The 15,223-nt window shown below is 37.4% G+C and overlaps 1 protein-coding gene across 3 annotated transcripts in view; it reads left to right on the top strand.

The window, feature by feature from the left end:
• Positions 1–15,223, top strand: part of LOC117410661 (tight junction-associated protein 1-like) — a 76,090-nt gene that overhangs the window by 23,883 nt on the left and 36,984 nt on the right. For all 3 annotated transcript variants that reach the window (XM_059024892.1, XM_034017380.3, XM_034017378.3), the window contains one exon: positions 6,266–6,324. The gene's annotated coding sequence lies outside the window, so the exon portion shown is untranslated. The remainder of the gene's footprint in view (positions 1–6,265; positions 6,325–15,223) is intronic.

Genomic DNA, 15,223 nt, shown 5'->3' with positions numbered 1-15,223 from the left:
TTGCAAAACAAAATACAACTGGTAAACATCAACTTTATTCATAATTCTTTGCATATCTGGATTAAGTTTAATATTATTATTTTTTTGTACCTTTAGTGTTCAATGAGTTTTTGCCGGTCTTGGGTGCAAGAAACTGTACTGTTAGATTTATTCATTTGGAAGGCTGAATGAATATTCTGTGACTAATAGTCCAATTAAAGCGTGATCTTAGTTTAAAATAAAATAGTTTTGCCAACTTATTTTTAGGCAACCACCTGCTGTAATCAAGAAGCATATTCAATTTTATATTACTTTACAAGCATTTTCCCTGTTCACATGCTGTGATCCAGTGATTTCATTAAGCACTGTTCTTGTGTCCTACTGAATGCACAATGCACTGCCAAACAGCAGGTAACTAAGATTGTATAGTAGCTACCCTGGTTTAATAACTGTGTTTTAATTATTATATTTAATCTAGAACAATTTAGCCTTTCATCAGAATCTTATAGAATCAGAAAATAATGTTCATTTTAATTAATTCAACTAGACGTTTGTCTTGGTACCAAGCAACAAAAATCCATATGTAGGTCTGACACATGCAACTATGTTGCTAACACACCCAGCATTACACATTACAGGGTTAGGTAATGTATCGCTGAGGTTTGTGTTCCAGACTGTCTGACCAGGAGGTTTAACCCTTTAAGAACCGGGATTGTGTTAATGTTGTATATTACGTTAGTCCATGCACGCATACCGTAGTGGGGTTATACAGGGGCACTATGGGATATTGAAGGTATCATTGTCAGTTGTTGCGCAGTTCGTAATAAAGGCAGCAGAATGCATGAACTCCGTGTCCTGTTTCCTTCTTGCAAGTTATGAAGAAACCCTCGAGATATAACAAATTGGCGACGAGGAAGTCTGAACCTGTGTTCCCTTCTCTGTTCGGAAGATAAGTCGTTGGTTTTTTTTTTTTTTAATGTATCAAACTTTTATTTTCCGTGAACAGTTTAGGCTAATGTTAGCATAGTGTATTGTTAGCTAGACACAAACGTGAATGAGGCTGGCTAGAAACGTGAGAGGCTAGCATCGTCTGGGTTGAGAAGAAAGGACTCAAGACGGACGTAGGAACGGGGAAACAACGAAATAAATAATAAAAAAAAATACAGTGAGTGGGTGAGAAGTAAATGAAAATAACGTGACTAAAAAAAAAAAAAAAAAATGGCTGGAATTGTCGGGAACATTGGACAGTTCGATGAGAGTGTGGAGCAGTGGAGCTCATACATGGAGAGATTTGACTATTTTGTTCTTGCAAATGACATTCCAAGAACAATTTTTGAGTGTTATGGGGGCGAAGACTTTCAATTTATTACGCAGCCTGTTACAGCCAGGGAGGCCAGGTGATAAGACCTATAAAGAAATAGTGGATACATTGGCAGGACATTTCTCACCAAAACTCCTAGTCATAGCTGAGAAGTTTAGGTTTCACCGACGAAATCAGGAGGAAGGAGAAACTGACAGTGTTTGTTTCTGTACTGAGAATTAGCAGAACACTGTGAATTTAATGATGTGCTAAATGACAGTATTCGAGACAGATTAGTGTGTGGCCTACGTAGTGAAGCTACGCAAAAGAGACTGTTGACTGAAACAAACCTAACTTTGCAAAAGGCTATTGAAGTTAGTGTATCCATGGAGTTAGCAGCTAAAGAAGCTCAAAACTTGAGCTCATCAGAGAAAGTGCATAGGGTTTCCACTGAAAATCAGAGACAGGCCAATGGGCAAGGCACATGCTTCCGCTGTGGCAAAGTGGGACATCAGGCCTCTGCATCCTGGTGTAAGGACATGGATTGCCGCAGCTGTGGTAAAAAGGGGCACATTGAGCGTGCACACAGGAGGCTGTGTGGTCCAGTGGTTAAAGAAAAGGGCTTGTAACCAGGAGGTCCCTGGTTCAAATCCCACCTCAGCCACAGACTCATTGTGTGACCCTGAGCAAGTCACTTAACCTCCTTGTGCTCCGTCTTTCGGGTGAGACGTACTTGTAAGTGACTCTGCAGCTGATGCATAGTTCACACACCCTAGTCTCTGTAAGTCGCCTTGGATAAAGGCGTCTGCTAAATAAACAAATAAAAAAAAAAAAAAATGCAGAAACAAAAAGAGCACAGGGAAAGTGTTGAAGTCAGAGAACAGAAAAGAGACCTTCAAAGATAAAAAAAGAGACTTGTTCACTCTCTGGAGCAGGAAAGAACAGAGGTGAGCGACTCATCAGATGAGGAAGTTACACTACACATACTGACGGTTGCTGGGGTCCGCACGGCTATTGGGTCTCTCCCTTGCTAGAAGGGCAGCCTGTGCGCATGGAGATCGAGACAGGGGCAGCTGTATCTCTCGTGTCAGACACAGTCTACAAAAAGACATTGAAACACCTTCCACTTCAGCCAGCCAACGTGGTGTTAGACATATACTGGAGAATCTGTTGCTATGAAAGGAATCACTGAGGTTACAGTTCAGTTAAATGGACAGACTGCAAAACTGCCACTCTATGTAGTTAAAGGTGACTACCCTTCTCTACTGGGACGCTCATGGATGGAGAGTATCAAACTGGACTGGCCATCAGTACGCATGATGACCCATGGAAACTCAGGTCTACCCTCCATTTTAAAGAGACATTACAAAGTTTTTAAAAGTGAGCTGGGTAGCATGAAAGACATTACAGTGAAGCTTGATATTAAGCCAGACAGCAAACCAAAGTTTCTGAAAGCACAACCCGTACCCTACGCTATCAGACCAAAGGTGGAGGCAGATCTCGACGCTCTAGTGAAGGACGGAGTACCGGAGCCAGTCAGTGTGAGTGAATGGGCGACGCCCATCGTACCTGTCCTCCAAGAAGGATGGGTCAATCAGAATATGTGGAGATTTTAAAGTGACTCTTAACCCTGTGTTGTCAGTCGAGCAGTATCCGCTACCGCACATTGATGATCTGTTTGCAGGCCTAGCTGGGGGTCAAAAGTTCAGTAAAATCGACCTCTGCCAAGCCTACCTGCAAATGCACGTGGATGGAAAGTCAAGGGAACTGCTGACTGTTACGACACACAAGGGGTTGTTCAGGTATTGTCGTCTTCCTTTTGGAATCACATCAGCACCAGCGTTGTTCCAGAGGGCAATGGATCAAATCTTGAGTGGATTGCCAGGAGTTCAATGCTACCTGGATGATATCCTGGTTATTGGGAAGGATGAAGAGGACCATCTCCGGAACCTGGATGCAACTTTACAGAGGCTGCAGGACTATGGACTCAGAGTTTGAAAAGACAAATGCAAGTTTTTCCAGTCATCGATGGAATATCTCGGACATGTGATCGACGCCACAGGTCTCCACAAGGCTCCCTCCAAGACCAAGGCTATCTTGGACGCCCCAGTGCCTCAGAACGTCAGCCAGCTGTGTTCCAACCACAAAAGCGTCACCAGCATCGCTTCTCTTGAAAAGACCATTACGCACCAACTTTTACCTTCTCAGACCACCTAAGGAAAAGGAAGTCGTGAGACATCAACAGGAGATCCAAGTCAAGAGAAGAGAGCAAAGAGTAAGGGACAGAGCCTTCAATCCGGAAGAGCATGTACTAGCACGGAACTACCTCCACGGACCGAAATGGGTTCCTGCCACAGTCATCGCACAGACTGGTCCTGTATCGTACACTGTCAAAACTGCAGACAATCTTATCTGGAGGAGACATACAGACCAGCTGTTGTTGGGAAAGGAAACTCCTGCGGAACCGAGAGCCGCTGGTCCAGAACTGTTCCTGGATGACACCCTGAGCCAGCAGCCTTTGCCAAGGGGCTCACCTTCTCAGGAAGCTACTGTTTCAGCCCCGCCCACACAAGTGTATGAAGAGACTGTGACACAGGCAACCAACCTGCCTACACCCATGTCACCGCCACCATCAGTAGACAGTGTTGACCGCCAGTATCCTAACCGAGAACGGCGGGCACCAAGTCGCTTGGACTTATAATGATGTACCCTTTTATCTGGGGCAATCCCCATAGGTAAGGTCAGGGGTTGAGGCAGTCTACCCTCATCCCTCCATTTTGCTATTGTAAAAAAAAAAAAAAAAAAAAAAAAAAAAAAAAAATTGGTGAGCTCATTGAAATATTTTATGGGAATTGTTTAATAAAAATAAAAAATATATATGTATGGATACAGTTGTTTTAAGAACAGGAAATCTAAACAAGTCTGTTTTTCTTAAGGGGCAATTCATGTAAGAGGGGAGGAGATGTTGTATATTACGTTTGTCCATGCACGCATGCCATAGTGGGGTTATACACGGGCACTATGGGATATTGAAAGGTATCAAAAAAAGGTGCTGAAAAAAAAGCAAAGTTTGTATGGTTTCTGAAGTACTTTATAATGTTCCCCAGAGTGTTCGTAAAAAAGGACACCATTTCCAAGATGCTACTGTAAAAAAATGATTATTTTCATCTACAGCCAAAAAACGTCTAGTCCTGGGGGAGCATCCCACTGAAAAATGCTTGGTTAATGACTGGAATCTGAAGTCATTTTCCTTGCATGAATATTAGTGTGTACATAATTAACTTGCTTACATAGACTGAAGCCTTCAAGATTCATATCCTGTATTGTGCTCTCTATACACTGACATGGATTAGACAAACCTCGTCTTCAACAATGCTGTCCATAATTGAGTTTAATTTTATACTAGCAATCTCGCTGGGAATTATTTCCTGTATGGTTTTACTATTTCCCAACACCTAAATTTGCAGTTAATTAATATTTTGTTCAGAGGAAAGTACAAGCAGAATGTTTTACGCAGATTTTTATGCTGTTATCTGTGCAAAAATTATAATTAAAAAAATCTATATTTTCTTTGAAATCAATTAGCCTCCAGCTATGGTAAGTTTTGAAGACTCCATGCTAAATCCAGGACACACATTCCTGCCTTTAAGATGACCTTGAAATGTGTTGTGACAGCACAGTGATTCAAGCATTAGAGCTACCGGACAGGTGGAAGGTGTGTGTGCTGAAGCTGAAACAAAGGGCAACTGAGCCAGAACCTCCCCCAGGTGTTGATGATAAAAAAAATAAAATAAAAAAAAAGTGGAAATTACTTTTAATTCAAAAGCATCTGTTAAATCCCGACAGAGGAAGGGTTGGTTGCACAGCGTTGTAGTGTATGAGGATGACATCTGTTCTGCTTTTACATCCACACGCTGGAGTTGCTGACAGTATTTGTTTATGTTGGTGTTCAGGCAAGGCCACTGGAGTAGTTCTATTGTACTAACATGGTGTCATTGGGATCTTTCCCTTGCACACACACCTCAATTTCGAGTTCTGTTTAACCTTCTGACTGTGTTGTCATAGGTTAAACCCCAGAATGCTTTTAACAATCCACAATATTTTCCTAAAAGGAGCGCTGTGAATTTGTTGTAGTGCCACTATAATGTGGCACCCCGAATGATTGACAGGACTGTAATAATCCACAAAGTTTAATAAAAGTAAACCTAATGAGGTCAGGCAAGATTTTGTATCTCACTTTAAAAATGTATAAGAGAAATCTTGTGTGGCTCCCTACTACTACTACTACTACTACTACTACTAATAAATAATAAATACAAATAAAAATCTTAATTTTTCTTAAATATTTTGAACCGTGCACAACTCTGACATTAAATACTGTATGAGGCAGAGAGCCCTGGGATTGGCTAAAACTGTTTGTTATGAAACCTGAAGAAAATGTAAAGCTATAGGTCTGTTTGAATGTTCCGTCTAGAATTGTATGCAGTGGCTGTTAGATAAATTGATTTATTAACTTTCTTTTTGTTGATTTTTAAAATAGATAGACACATGTACAATGCCAGGTGATTAATTATCATTTTATACAGTGTGATCTATTCTAGCTGGCGCTATTTAAAAAAAGTTTTAAAAAGAAATAAATGTACAGTGTTACTTTTCTTAACCTCGCTGTCTTAATTTTCCTACAAAAGTCAACTGAAGTAGTGATCTTGATGTTTACTCATCCTTACACCACCAATGAAGGAAGGAATGACTGACACTTTAAAATAACCAGATAAATACATTATATATATATATATATATATATATATATATATATATATATATATATATATATATATATATATATATATATATATATATATATATATATATATATATATACACAGTGTGTATATATATATATATATATATATATATATATATATATATATATATATATATATTATATGATGATATGAATCATGATATATATCATTTTTGTTTTAGAGCTCCTTTGTGGAAAAGCAGTGGATGAAGACATAGCTGTGTGATCATCTCAGTTTCAGGTAATGTACTTCACTTTTTCTTAAAGCAGACTTACCATTTTGTAATGTGTTTTTCTAACAATAGTCTCTGTCGCCACGGTAGATGATGCGAAGGGCTTGGCGCTTTCAAATAGTACGATTTTATTTTAATGTTTGTTTGAATTGTGACGAGAATTGTTAACAAAGATGTGTTCACAAGAGAGCGTTGCCTTGTCACCTAATTGATGAAAGTGGAGCTCTATTCTCATCTCTGCTGTGATAAACGTTGAATTATTTATTTTTTAAAGTAGAAAACGGCTGTGTTATTGCATCAGTTTGGCATCTTTGATGTTTGATCAAAGCTCAAGATACTTTCTCCCCTGTTCAGTGTCGCAATTAAACACACTGGGCTTGTTTCACGATGGAAGCTTTAGACAGATACACAACCCAGACACCCGCATCTGTTTTATGACTTGCCAACATATAAAAGAGGTTTTTGAATTAAAAAAGGGACAAATATAAATGTGTGTGTGTGTGTATATATAAATTAACCGTATTATGTTACAGGTATTCTCCAACCAAAAGCATTCTTCAGAAAGTTTCTATCTGTCTTCAGTTAGGTGCTGCCAAGCAGAATAAACATACATCCAATTTCTTGCATGTGCAAAGAACATATTTATGGCGCACACAAAATATTAATATTAAATAGTTTATTGTATTTTTTCTAAAGGCATAGTGATCTGCCAGTTTCGGCAGAAATGTGCCTTCATCAGGATAACACGTCAAATTCACTCAGGAGTTATATATTAGTTCCAATTAACAAGTCAAGGAACAGTTTTTCAAACCGCAACAATCGCATTACCTTAATTAACGCATATACAAACATTTATCAGTCATCCATAATTAATCACAAATGATCAACTCCTGGTCATTAATACAATTTCATAATTAAACCACTGAAGTTCTAAAATGCTAAAATACATACAGGGAAGACCTCTGCTATAGGAAAGGGCTATAATGCAATTAATCATTCAAACCAGAAGGGTACAAAGTATTTCATGTATAAACACCAAGAAGATTCTCGTTGTAGAAGTATGTTTAAGTGATCACCACCTCGTTTTGGGCAATTAACCTTTTCTATCCCCAAGAATCGTAATGTAGACGGCAAGCCGTGTCCAGCTTGTATGTAATGTCTCGCTGTAGCATAATCCATATTTTTGTTCTAATGGCAGCTTTATGTTCTTTGATTCTCCTGTTTTAATGTTCTTTTTGTCCTCCCCACATATGTTATGATTTTCCACATGGACACACTAGCATATATACAACAAATGTTGTATTGCAATTAATAATTTTATTTGATACCGTTTTTCACTGTGGGGATGACGAAACGAATCAGCGTTAACAGTATTGCCACACACGGCACAACCTCCACATTTGTAATTCTCTTTGGGCTGACCGCCAAGCCATGTACTTTGTGATACTGTTTTTAAATCCCTATGAACCAGCTGATGTCTTGGATTCCAAGCTCGTCTAAATACTATTCTTGGAGGAGCCTCCACAAATTGTTTAAGTGTGATCACTCTGTAATACATTCCAATGTTTTAAAATAATCCTCCTCCCATCTTGAGCTTATGTTGAAAAATCAGTCTTAAAAATCGATGTCTCTTCAATTCGTTTAACATTTAAATCAGAATTAAGTAACTCAAGTCATGGTTTAATAGCTGCACGATTAATTGCTCTATTTATGTTAGATACATCATAACCACATTCTAAAAAAACATTTTTTCATTATTTCAGCTTGTTCATATTCTTTATCATCATCACAATTACGTCTGTCTCACAAATTGTATGGAATACTATTGTAGATGTCTAGGATGGAAACTCGAAGCTCAATAATGTATTTCTATCTGTTTCTTTCTTATAAATGGATGTATGTAATAAACCTGAATCATCTTTGTAAACATCCAAATCCCCAAAAATGTATGTGTTTCATTAGGCTGTGTGGTCCAGTGGTTAAAGAAAAGGGCTTGTAACCAGGATGTCCCCGGTTCAAATCCCACCTCGGCCACTGACTCATTGTGTGACCCATAGTAAACTTTAGACTTGCATCTGTACTGTTCATATAGGTATAGAATTTATGAAGCTTAAGCTCTGTCCCATCCCATATCATTAATATATCTTCTATAAATCGTTTCCATAGAACAGTGTGATTAATAAAATGATTCTTGTTGATGTCATAAATGGTCTCCTCCTCCCATTTACCAACAAAAAGATTGGCAAAGTGTGGAGCAAATGGGGATCCCATAGCTGTTCCCTTTTCTTATTGATAGAATTGATTTTCAAAAGTAAATTATTTTGTAAAATTAATTTAGCCAAATCCAATAAAAAATTAGGGGGGAAAAATTGTTCTTTATTTCAAACTAAATGACACAGCTTGTAACCCTAACTCATGGGGAATATTCGTATACAAACTTTCTATATTGAAACTCATTAACAAACTTTTGTTGTAGTGTTCTGCGATACCTCATTTAGGGAGCATCGATTACCACTTATAAATAATTTAATAAAGTTAGTTCAGCAGGATAAAAAAATATATATATTTCTGGCGAACTGCATTACTAAAAAGGTTGCTAACATTTGCAATTCCATAGTGAAAAATTAAAAGTTAAGCATTATATTTAAATGCTACATTTCCAAAACAGAACAAATGGGCCACTAATGTAGATGCATTCCTCTTACATGCTATCAGTACATAATTGTTTCAAGCCAAATGTCTCCGTCAAAACAACACCCCAGTGCACATTAAATAAGAACAAAAGACATTTTACTAGCGAGAGGAGGCCATTTGGCCCATCGTGTTCGTTTGGTTGTTAAAAATCTTGCAAAGAAAGTAAATTAGACTGTAATGTACTGCAGGTACTTTTAATTGCTTTCATGCTGAACTTGTAGTCGTCCTCATGGACGGACTTGTGTTGTGTGAATGACCCTCTGCAGGTGAGGCGTCGCATTGATCCTGTTAGGGAAACTGATAGGCTGGCAATGAAGTCTGTATTCATCCTGGTCTTTCCACTGCTCACGCATGCAATTCGAAACACAGGATTTTCACAGCTGTCGCATTATATGCACATAAAATACAGATTAACACAAAATCCAAAGAATATAAAAACATCACTGACATTGGGTAGAGTTTTAATGACACGTCTGCAATTAATTTTTTTCACTTTCTAGGAAATGCACTATAATGACGAAGTAAACAAGCATCCACAAAATCCCTTTTGATCAGCTTCTAGCACATTCCTGTCATGTGTTATCTTTGCTGTGACTTTTTTTTTATAAGTAATATGCACTGGAATTCACTTAAACTAAAAGAACGGAAGAAACTGCAGTCACAGTGAACTACGGCAAAGAGATCTGGGTGGCGATCTGAGAGATTTCAAGTTTTTCACTTCTTTAAAACACGTTCGATATTTTGACAGTCTGCGTTCAACCAGATTGCCATTGATCTGGCTGAAATCCAAAATAGTAACACCAGCTCTATTTGATTATATTAAGCTGTATCAAAAAATATATGTCCCTCTTAGCCGTATATTATTACCTTTTCAGTGTGTTGTCAATGGGCCAGTTTAACTTCATATACAAATGTGTGTTAACAAAGTATTTGACAAAGACTGCTTTTGAATAAGCATACAGTGGTCAGTTCAATTAGTTTCATTTAAATCTAACCTATAATAAACATGTTAAGTATAATAGCCTTATTTAACTGTGCCATTCTCGGACTATGCCTGACCTCTTTCTCTCTGTTTCTAAAAGTTGCCTGCTCAAGCAGGATTCAGACATCCTGTTTTCTTACCAAGACTATTGTTTTGATTAATATGAAACACCATTGTAAGCACTTCTCCAAATTCACCGCATGAAATCAGTTTTCTCCCCAAAAAAGTTGCTACTTATTTGATAAGAACTGTGACTGGACACAACTCCCCTAATTCGTGGAATGCTCCCTTCTACTACGAGGTTTTCTTATTATAGAAAGACCTTGGATTCAAAACTGCGGATGACAAGTAAATTTCACTTTGACTGCCAAAAAGAACCTTCCATATCTAGCACCGCTCTGCTTGCAAGCAGATAAGGGCAAGGCTTTTTTTTCTGTATATTGTGTACTAAAATTATTGAATACAGTTTACACTTTATTGGTCTAATATTCCAACCTAACAGTTCCTGTTTTTTATTGCAGTAAAACCTGTATATAAACTAAACATTTATATTCTTTAATTTAATGGATATTGTAATGTCTAAAAGATTTTTTGATTAGTTGGAGAAAGAAAATGAACTAATTCTTAAATTGATTAAATGAAATGCTCGCTCCTGCTTTTACAGTCTATTTGTATTACAGTAGAGCCTTAACAAGCAAAAACACGTGTTAGTTTAAATATTACGTTTCTTATTAGATCAAAATACTTAAAACATATTATTTCTCTTGAGAGTTTTGTCACTATTATTAGATCAGAATACTTTTTTAAAAACCTCTATGCTTGGTAACAACACAATAAAATAAAATAGGTCTTTTTAGTTTCAAACATCGTTCTGTCTAAAAAGGGGTTACCCTTTTGTTTTTGCTAATTTGCAATACCTAGTTTAGCTCCCCCAGATACCTGCTTCTTTCAAGGTTACAGGCTTCCACGAGTGTATGTGCATTAATAACAAAGGCACATAGACAAGCTGTTTTTCTAACATTAACACTTGTTCAGTTTTCTTAGTTCAAAGCATTGTAACCTATTCATAATTTGCTGCAATATTATTTATGCTGGTTTTATATTCTTTAAAACACAGTACAATTATTACAATATTCTGACAGTGTCAGTTAGTACTGAACTTTTGTTTTTAACTGTAATATATTCTTTCAACAATAATAGTTATTTGTTATGATTTTATAACATGTATTTCTAATTCAGTTACTTCAGTATAACAGTTGCTAATATTATTTTACTGAATTAAGTCTGACCCCTTTCTCTGTTCATACAAAATCCAGTCAAAGCAGATTTTAAGACAACCTAGCCTTTTGCCAATTTTTTGGTGTTGATTAGTATGAGACATGAAGCAAAGAAAGTAAATTATCGAAAGAAGCTACTTTTTCTCATAAAACTGGAATGTGTTAACAAGGCCTTATGATAAGAGCCTATCGAGTTTTACTTCTTCCAGCAGGTGCTCATAGACTGCACACAACATCTATCCATTGTTTTCTACTGAGTATGCAGACCTTTTTGAAAAGAACATATACAGTATTATTATTATTGACAAAGAGTATATCATATTACTTCAATCAATACAGGTCAGTTTAAATCATCCAATTCATGTCTAATAACTCAGCACGTTCCCAACAGGATTCGAACTCAGGCTCAGCTCGGACTGGTTCTGCGAACACCACGACAGGCCTCTGCACATCTGCTAAAAATATTGTCTAAAACACAAGAGTCAGACATCTTGGCCACATATACCTTTCACTTAAAGGTGCTCGCACCTTGTACAAGGGAAGGGTTTTAGGGTCACTCAGTGACAAAGCACAGTTCTGAAAGGGAAACTACCCCTATGCCTCAAGAGGAAAGTCTTCGACCAATGTGTGCTGCTAGTGCTAACTTATGGATGCAAAACCTGGACCCTCAGTGCAAAAATGACTCAAGAATTACAAATGACTCAATGGAGTATGGAAAGATGCATGCTGGGAATAACAAGAAGAGGCAGAAAAAGAAACAAGAGTATGCAGTGTTGTTATAAGTGCGAATAAAACTGAAATGGGAGTGGGCCAGACATGTAGCAAGAACAGACCATCGCTGGACCAAGGAGATACTAGACTGGATCCCAAGAGATATAAAGCGACCAAGAAGAATGATCTCCAGGAAGATGGCAAGATGAAATTAGGAAACACGCTGGAGCAACATGGATGAGGGACGCAGCAGACAGGCTTTTGTGGAAGAATCTTGGGGAGAAGACTTCATCCAGCAGTTGATTGAAAAAGGCTGAAGATGATGTTAATGTGTGTGTGTGATCTTTTTAACCTTTTTTTAGTGATTTGCTCTTTTTTTCTCAGTTTTAACATTTAATAGCTTGCTTAGAGAGCTGCTGATTGATCTGATTTTACTATTAAAAAAACGAAAGCCCTTGTCTTTTCATCTGTAGCAAGTTTCCCTCTTTGCATCACAATTCTACCCTGACCCTGAAGGAACTGCAGCCTCCCTACTGGGTGTGATGAAGTGGACAGCTAAATCATCCAGTGGAAGGATCAGATCAATAATACAGGCTGCAATAAAGTTGCATATAAATGAAATAGAGCTACATACTGCATCGTTGGGGCTTCACTGACTGCACTTTTCTGAAATTTGATATATGTTTTGCATCATTGTCAGTGCAATGTAATATTAAGGTACATTTTAATATATAAGTTTGCTACGTTGGAAATGACCACAGACTTGTGTCCCATGTTGGTTTGTTGCCACATCCGTAGATTCAAAGGTAGTAAAAATTAATTTTATTTGGCATCAGAGTAATTCCCTAGGCCAGCAGAGACACTGGTATGCAGCAAGCAGTTAAACCTGAGGTTCATGCAGTGTGTCTCTCTCTCTCTCGATTAAAATCTTTGGTTAATTTTTGGGCATTAGTTGATTTAATCGGTAGATTCATCCCTGCACATTTTTAATAAAGGTAATGGGCTGCAGTATGGAGTAGTGGTTAGGGCTCTGGACTCTTGACCGGAGGGTCGTGGGTCCTATCCCCAGTGGGGGACACTGCTGTTGTACCCTTGAGCAAGGTACTCTACCTAGATTGCTCCAGTAAAAACCCAACTGTATAAAAGGGTAATTAATTGTATGTGAAATAATGTATAATGTGATATCTTGTAACAATTCTAAGTCGCCCTAGATAAGGGCGTCTGCTAAGAAATAAATATTATTATTATTATTATTATTATTATTATTATTATTATTATTATTAATGATCTTATAGTGGCTGTCCTGCATAGTAATACATAAAAAAATCAATTGAATTTAAAATAACATAAGCCCAATGGGAATTTGGTCTTCTGATGCAAACATACCATATATAACACTTATAGCTCCTTATGAACAACCTTAATTTTGTTTATTTTTTACATTATATTTAGGGCTTCCGGGTTTTCTGCATTTAAAAAAAAAAAAAAAAAAAAACACTTTTCAGGAACATGAAACAGGTAAACATTGGTTAAAACATCTCTCCTGCCCATGTTCCACAATATAAACTAGTAAAAATCGGCATGCATAAATACATAAACAACTTTGAACAGTAATGTACTAACATCAATAAAACAAAACGGTATAGTCGCAGCTTGTGACACTAGTAAAAGACATTTACTCGTCTGAAACCATGCAGGAAAACAAATGAAGGAATCGTGAAAAATAAATGCTGCACTGCACATTCAATTCTGTTGAAATGAACCTGGAGAAATGTTCGTTATATCAGGGTGTTCACTATAATCGGGTTTGGCATTTTTCTGTGTCAGAATAATGACAAAATGGCAAATTTGAATTGAACATCAATCTATAATACATTTATGAAGATTCCTTCACATTGATCAATATTTAAATGGTATTGGACAAGGTACTCGTGTCACAAGTCTGGGTAACCGCATTGCGAGACAGAGAGACAACAGAGTTGGAGTTGAAACACCAGGACAGGCGCGCAGGATTTATTAAACACAAAACAGAAAGTAAACAAATGGGTCACGTGACGATACCAACAATGGTAACGCACAGAGGACACGTACAGAAGACAGGCAGGCAGCAAGTCTCAATCGAGCGCCCGTCTGTAAACAATCATTTGATTAAACATAACTCCAAAAACCACACAAAACAAACCCGTTTCCACATATAAATTACACCAACACTAATCTCCCCCAGGTATGTTTAATAGAAAAAAGTAAAGAGAAAGAATGTACACTTACATGCAGAATACAGTAATTACATATAATTTCTCTTGGAAAAACTACCCAGCGTAGATTGCTCCTCACGCTCGTTGTCTGGTTGCAGTTTGTGTGAAGATGACGGACAGGCAACGATTGCATTCGTCATGCATGATTCGTACTACAATAGGTCATCTTTGAATTTGTGTTGTCTTTGAATTAGTCAGCCATGGTCTTTGTTTTCACTGAGAGAATAACACACTTGACACTGGAGAAAGTTCAGTGCCAGTCAGTACTGAGATCGTTCTATCCGGGTTGATCCTGTACGTGATCGTTCTAATAGGACTAATTTGCATTAAAGAAATCGTTTTTTGCTGTTGGGATAATTAAAAGCATATATATATATATATATATATATATATATATATCTCTACATATACATATACATACAAGCTGAAGTACCCGCTGTTGCCCAGGGAAATTTCAATATTTCATGCATGACAAATTGGGGAATGGTAGCCTTGGTACCCTATAAGTAGAGGTCTACTTAAATCGCGGTAAATTTACGTATTTTTCACGGGTATGTTGCGGAATAAAATTAGGATTTCGCGGACATGTTTAAACATTAAATAAACCTAAGTAGACAATATTTCAGAACACTATAAAGCCTAAAAATAGTGGTACTTGCTTACTTACTAAAACAGAGTGCTGGCATTTGTTAAAGGCGAGTATGCAGCATCCCCCTGCAGTTGACTTGCCCGTACATTGAGACTGCACGTCTGCATCCACTGAATTGGTTGGAAGTTAAGGCAAAGCTTTGCCAAGTTATACAGATCTGGAAATCGATTAGAAACAGCCCAAAAACTCGGTTACACAAGGGCATCTGGCATACTTTAATAAAGTCAATGTATGCAGCACATTCGTTGTCATGTTATTTGTCCCATCCAATAATTTATTTTATTAGTAGCGAGTCAAAACAAAGAAGAAGTGGCTATTCGGGTCTAAAATTCCAACTGT

This window comes from Acipenser ruthenus, chromosome 6, assembly GCF_902713425.1.
Source record: "Acipenser ruthenus chromosome 6, fAciRut3.2 maternal haplotype, whole genome shotgun sequence".
Taxonomy (NCBI): Eukaryota; Metazoa; Chordata; class Actinopteri; order Acipenseriformes; family Acipenseridae; genus Acipenser; species Acipenser ruthenus.
This window is presented reverse-complemented; position numbering and strand designations above follow the sequence as displayed.